Genomic DNA, 7043 nt, shown 5'->3' on the forward strand with positions numbered 1-7043 from the left:
ACCATGCCCCATATTCTTCAGAGAAATATTGTTATAATATGATTATAGCATATCTAAGATGTATTTTATGCAAGATGGGTCGTGTGCGATATCATTGGAAAGTTTATTTACTAAATATGATTATCATATTTGTATGCACGTATTATTTTGGTATCTGAAGTTAGGAATATTGTCTGTACACCTATTACAAATGTGTTTACACCTGGTGAACGCCCACTAGACAGAATACAATCAGTCTAGATTGCTGGCTGGAAAGGGCCATCAGGAAAAACAATAGGTCTTTGAAGATGCTAATCTCCCACCTTCCTGGAATGCCTTCCTGTGTATGCTGTAAATAGACTGAGTTATGGCTGCAGGTCCTGATACTGGACTCCATGATAAAATTAGTATTTTTCCACTGACGGGGGTGGAAATCACAGTGGAAGACAAAGGATTCCTGCCATATGTAAAATCTATTTATGGCAGGGGAATGACTTAATTGTGGTTCCTTCTTCACTGTCTGCCTGCCCAAGATGACTGCTAAAATGATTGACTAAGACAGAATTGGGGAAGAAAGGATTGAATCTAGGCTGGAGGGTGTCTTGTCTGTGAAAGAATACCTGGAGTTTTAAGCTGCAAGCAAGAGCAGCTTGCCTTCAAGAACCTCTGCAATCTGCCTAACAACATTTAGGGTGAGAATTCACTACTTATAACCAGTTTCTTTAGAATATTAAGCTTATCTTGTGTGTTTGTTTCATTTGCTAGGTAATCTGCTTTGATCTGTTTGCTATTCCTTATACTCAACTACAAAAGATAGATTTTGAGTAATAAACTTTTTTTGTTTTCTCTAAAACCAGTTTGTGGAATTCATAATGTGGGGGCGGGGCAAAAGGCTGTGCATATCTTAGAATCATAGAATATCAGGGTTGGAAGGGACCTCAGAAGGTCATCTAGTCCAACCCTCTGCTCAAAGCAGGACCAATCCCCAACTAAATCAATCAATCTTCCTCCACATTGAGGAGGGGGATGAATTTCAATGAGCTTATGCTGCATAGTTATCTATGCTTCACAAGATGATGTAATTTTGGGTTTACATTCCAGAGGGGGTATGCACTTGAGTGCTGCGCAATTCCTGAGCTTTCTCATGCAGAGCTGATCTCAGCATCTGCGTGAAACTTCAGCTAGGCATGTTCCTACCTGTTTGTGTGCTGGTAAAGCCTGAGGGCAATACTATGTGAAGGGAGCCCAGCTGGTGGGACAGGCGGGCTCAGTGGTACCCCAATTCCAAGTGGCACCCCAGGGGAACCCCATCACAGGGATGTTGCACCTCTAAGGGGAAGACCTTAATCCTGAGCTGTGCTCATTCAGTGCCCGCAAATAGGTCAAAGGGAAAGATAACTCTGTTTCTGTGGGGGCAGAGCAATGTGCAGTGTGGGGGCAGTTCATCAGTGCTATGGTTACTGCTTGCCACTACTATGGAGGAGACCAGGATCAGCTCCTCAGGCCAATAGCACTGCAGGGGAAGGGAAACCTTTTCCTTGCTCAGAGGGGTCAGTGTAGATCACATAGGAGCAGCATGGGTAGGTTGGCTCTGGAGGGATTCTAGTCTGCTGGCTATGGCTGAAAGGTTTGTCCCACAAAAGGACCAAGGGATGTGCTTTAATCAAAAGGGGGGAGGATTTCTCTACAGATACACACTGGACTGAGGTGATTTGCAGCTAGTTAGGTCTTGTCTACACAGGAAAATTATAAAGTAAGGTGACCCTTTAATGGGTATAGTCCTCTCTCCCCTCATTTGGACACTTATTTTAGTATAAAGTGGCCCTTTTCAGTTTAGTTTGTCATTTTGGAAGCAGTTTAAACCAAGCTGAAGAAGTCACTTTTATTCTGAAATAAAGGTATCCACAGGGGGAGTAATCCTGAAATAGTAGAGTAGTTTAATGATACCCGTGTAATTACACGGGGATAACTGGTAAAACTTCCCTGTATGGACAAGCCCTGATCTCACTTGGACAGCAGCAGAATACAAAATGGTGTGTTCTGATGAGTAGAGAAAGGGCAAATGGGAAAAACCCAAAGGCTTCCAATGGCCAAAGTCAGTTTCATTTGCTACCACATTTGTTTCCTTGATGCAGTTGCCAGGTCTCAACAAGAGTGAAATTGTAGCCCACTCACAGGGAGTGGGGCAATGCACCCCACTACAGGGAGGTTTAGGTTGGATATTAGGAAAAACTTCTTCACTAGGAGGGTGGTGAAGCACTGGAATGGGTTACCTAGGGAGGTGGTGGAATCTCCTTCCTTAGAGGTTTTTAAGGTCAGGCTTGACAAAGCCCTGGCTGGGATGATTTAGTTGGGAAATGGTCCTGCTTTGAGTTGGGGGTTGGACTACATGACCTCCTGAGGTCCCTTCCAACCCTGATATTCTATGATTGCGTGGGTGTGAGCTGTTACTCCTCCAGAGACTGAGTGTGACAGGGTTGGGACTCACAACCATGGCACCTCCCACTGGTCATTCCAGGAATTAGCTCAGTGGTAATTAGCTCACTGCTGGTGGTATCCCATCCATCCTCCTTTATTGTTGTCTGGACCCACATTGCTTCCCGCTCAGCAGCATCCTCTTCAGGACACTGCCCTCTGGCAGTGCCCACTGCTCTGGTCTCACCCTCTTCTGGGGGGTCTCTGCACCCCAGCCACCATGGTCAACCACACCCTAACATCTAACCTCTAGCATCAGGGGTCTGGTGCAGTCCACTACCACCACATCCACTATCTGGGTGTTCATGGGCCACCCTCTACACTGGGTCCCAACCCAGGGACCTTTTGGTGACAGCCTTCCTGCCCTCCTTCTCTCCCCTTGTGCACTTCTCTCCCTGGGCCACTTCCCCTTAAGCCCCTTTGCACCAGCTAGGCCCTTCCCTCAGAGCCTGCAGCCTGGCAGATAGCAGGCTGGAGTTCCCTTCTACTCCCCCAAGCCAAGCCAAGCCAAGCCAAGCCAAGCCAAGCCAAGCCAAGCCAAGCCAAGCCAAGCCAAGCCAAGCCAAGCCAAGCCAAGCCAAGCCAAGCCCATTTCCTCACTCAGGCAACAGAGCTTCCCTTCTGAAGGTCTAGGAGAGACTGCCTGCTCCTTTGCTAGGCAGCCTTTATATAGGGCCTAGCCTAGCCCTGATTGGCTGGCTCTAATGTCAGCACTGATTGACTCTCAGTAAGCCCTTTTCTAATTGGCTGCTGGCCTGCACAGCTGCTCTGGCCTACTCTAGTCCCCTCTCACACGGAGGTGGGGTAGCTGTCCCCACCACACTGAGTATGGAAGTTGATGGACTGCTGATTGCTTTTGGCATGCCCTGTGTTCCTGTTTGAGGGCAAGGCACTTGGAACTACCTCAGAAATTGTCTTGAGTGGGAGAGAGCAGCAGCCACTAGCTATTGTGCTAGTGGCTCAAAACAAGGGCTCTTGCTGCAGATCATCAACCACAATCATTTCCATTGGAAGGCAGGGTTGAATAGAGGTGGCCCTTTCCAGGCCCTTAGCTGCTGTAACAGATGAGCTGTCTGGCTGTCTCCACCTGTTGCTCTGCATTTTCCTCAGAGAGAAGGACTTAGTCTCAAGTTTGTCTAACAATGAACACCTTTAACAGAGACCTGGATCAAAACATTTGCTGTCAGCTAACACTGAGCATTGATAAACTTTCCCCAGTTGATCTTGTGGTGTTGAGGATTTTCAAAGATTGAGGAGTTTTCAGTAATTGTCACTGAGTTGCCATTTTACTCTCTCAATTTGAGCACACTCTTCCCCTCAGCTTGCATTAGAACAAGCAGCCCTAGAACTCTGAAATCATGGGCAGTGGGTATTGTAGGCAAGGGGGAGGCAGAACTTCCCCAAACAGCCAGGCATGGCCCCGCCCACACTCTGCCCCTATACCCCTCTTCCATGGCCTAGGCAGGCTGGGGCTGGCGCAGCACCACCCACCTGGTGCTCTGGGGCTGGAGGCTTTGCAGCCACACTGCCCAGCTAGGGTTGCCAGGCGTCTGGTTTTTGACTGGAATGTCCAGTCGAAAAGGGACCCTGATGGCTCTGGTCAGCACTGCCAACTGGGCCATGAAAAGTCCAGTTGATGGTGCTGCGGGTCTAAGTCAGGCTAGTCCCTACCTGTCCTGGCACTGCGCTACACCCCAGAAGTGGCCAGCAGTGTCCGGCTCCGGGCACTGCCTCCGCCCTGAGCACCGGTTCCACACTCCCATTGGCCGGGAACTGCAGCCAATGGGAGCTGGGGGGTGGTGCCTGCAGGTGAGAGAAGCCTAGGAGCTGGACCTGTTGGCCACTTCCGGGGCACAGCATGGAGCCAGGACAGTCAGGGAGCTTGCCTTAGCCCCACTTACTGGGAGCCGTCCGAGGTAAGCCCACACCCCAAGCCTGAGCTCCCCCCAAACCCAGAGCCCCCTCCTGCACCCCAAATACCTCATCCCCAGCCCCACCCCAGAGCCTTTACCCCCAGCCAGAACCCTCACCCCTCTACACCCCAACCTGGTGCCTCAACCCACAGCCCCCTCCTGCATTCTCAATCCCTCATTCCTAGCCCCACCCCAGAGTCTGCACTCCCAGCCGGAGCCCTCACCCCCTCCCTCACTCCAACTCCCTGCCCCAGGCCCCCAGCCCAGTGAAAGTGAGTGAGGGTCGGGGAGAGCAAGCCACCGAGAGAGAAAGAATGTACTGGGGGGTGGGGTCTCAGGGAAAGGGCAGGGCAGGGGTGTAGCCTCAGGCAAGGGGCAGGGCAGGGTGTTCGGTTTTGTGCAATTAGAAAGTTGGCAACCCTATGCCCAACCGCATGGCACTCCGGGGCTGAGGCAGGAGCGGCTGTCAGCTGCAGTGGGCGTGCTCCAGGCTCCTGTGGGGGAGGAAGGGGCAAAAGGGGAGGAGGAGGAGTGGTGGGGCCTCAGGCAGAAGGGGATGGGATGGGGGTTACCCTCCCCCAATGGCCAATTCACCAGCCACCCATGCTGAAATTGCTTTCTTCTCTTCCCTCCCTGCCACTGCTGCTTTGTGTGACAGGGCCTTGCTAGTGGCAGAGCCCACCGGGGTGAGGCTCTGTTTTCAGCCTCTCTTCTTGTCTGCTCTTCAGCCTCTCTGTCTGCTTGCTTAGTGCTGTCAGTTCAGAGATTTGTTCCCAGTTAAATGATTGCAATTCTTGGCCAGACAAGCAATGCCCAGCGCACACTGCAGTAGGATCCACCCAACAGCAACTGCTCCCTCCTCCCATCTTCTAACAGCATTGCGTTGCATTGCATTTGATAAGCAATTGTGGATGAGACAAACCTGCAAGACTGGAATCAATGATAGCTGGTAATGAGCAGGGAGAGAGAGAGAGGCTTTGCATCCAGTCAAGAGGGACTTCAACAGCCTGTTCCATGTTTTTGTGTTGAAGGTCTCCTAGAAATCTTATCCAGTGGACTAGTGGACTTTCCCCTTCTGAGATGCAAGACGAACTCTTTTCCAAGGCGAATTCCACATTTCCATGCTGCAAAATCCCAAAAGAGTTAATTCCCCAGAAATAAAAAAGTACAGTTATAGGGAATGTCCATTGAATTGAGCTGAGAGCAGCACAGAGAAGGTGTAAAGACCCTTAAAATTCCTAAACTGTGTCAAATGGATCCACTCAACAGAAACTGGGAGGCAGGCCCTCTGCATATATTTATTAAAGATAAACATTAAGGGATGTATAAATAAATCAACTAGCACTGCCCATAACGGGCAGCTGTAACAGCCAACCTGTGACAATTTGGGGTTCCACCCAGACTAGTGAAGGGTTGTGTCACCGCCTGCCCTGTGACTCTGAATGCCTTCAATGCTGTGCTGCTGCGGACTCCAAGAGCCAGCAAACATGCAGGTCCTACACTGGCTTCCCCTGTCCAGTTACTGTTTGAAGAGTTACCTCAACATCTCCTGCAGTCCTAGATTTCCCTAAAACTGGCTCCAGCAGTGTCCAGCCCTCTTCTGGAATGCTCAACAAAGTTATTTAGTTTGCTGCTCCTTTAAAGAGCCAGAAACACCATCTTGTGAGCTTGGCTGGAGCTAACAATCTCTTCAAGTCAGTCAGAGTACTGGGCTGGTTTAGAGAAAACGTAAAACAAATTTACATAATCAGAGAGCTTTTAAGTGCATGCCAATGTGCTTTTCCTTGTCTTTGGTCACACCTTGCTCCATTTACATAGGAGACCCATTCCAGCAGGCAGAACTGCATTCCTGTGTCTGGAAAAACCCTCTTTATTAACTCCCCCTGACATGCCTGGTTTAAACACATTTTAATCATAATTCTTGCAGTTGTGTGTAATTATTTGTGGGTTGACCATACATACATCACATACGAAGATTAATCATCAATGAGCAGTTAGTTTTCCAATGACATATTACATGACACCTTATAGATGCAGATGATAACAGTGGCGAGTTGGGGTACACTGAGCTGGTCAGGCCAGCTGACAATGCTAGACACCAGTGCTTCTGGCTTAGGGATGCTCTTTGGGTCTTATCCCCTACCAAGTACCGCAGCCCACCAAGTGGAAACAACTTTCCAACCTTAGCCCAAGGTTAAAGAAATGCTTGGCTGAAAAGGTGAACCTTGGAGGTGATCAGGATCTGGCAGACCAGCAGTGGGAATACCCTCGAATTGGGGTGGGGGTTATCCACTGAGAGTGCCCTGTCACCTATGCTGTTCTCTTAGGAGACATCTTAACCTGAAATGCTCTGTCTCTGATTTCCATGGGTTCAGAGACCAGAGAAGAGGGTGTTCTTAGGGAGCTACAGGTGGTTGAGCAAGAAGACAGAGGTTGGAGGATAAAGTCCAGTTCCTTCAAGACATAATCTCGTGCAAGCACACAAACGATTTCCCCCCACACTTTCAGTTTTATTGCTGGAATTTTTCTAGCTGGGAATTCCAAATCAACATCTCCCAGTTCCACCAGTCCCATGCAGGCAGGAGAGAGATGAGGAAGAGAGAAGAATCAGTTGGGGAAAGGAGGGAAGTGTCAGGAGAGGAGAGAACTGCTGGGCTAGGCAGCAAGGTAGGCAGA

This window comes from Gopherus flavomarginatus, chromosome 6 (assembly GCF_025201925.1).
Source record: "Gopherus flavomarginatus isolate rGopFla2 chromosome 6, rGopFla2.mat.asm, whole genome shotgun sequence".
Taxonomy (NCBI): domain Eukaryota; kingdom Metazoa; phylum Chordata; order Testudines; family Testudinidae; genus Gopherus; species Gopherus flavomarginatus.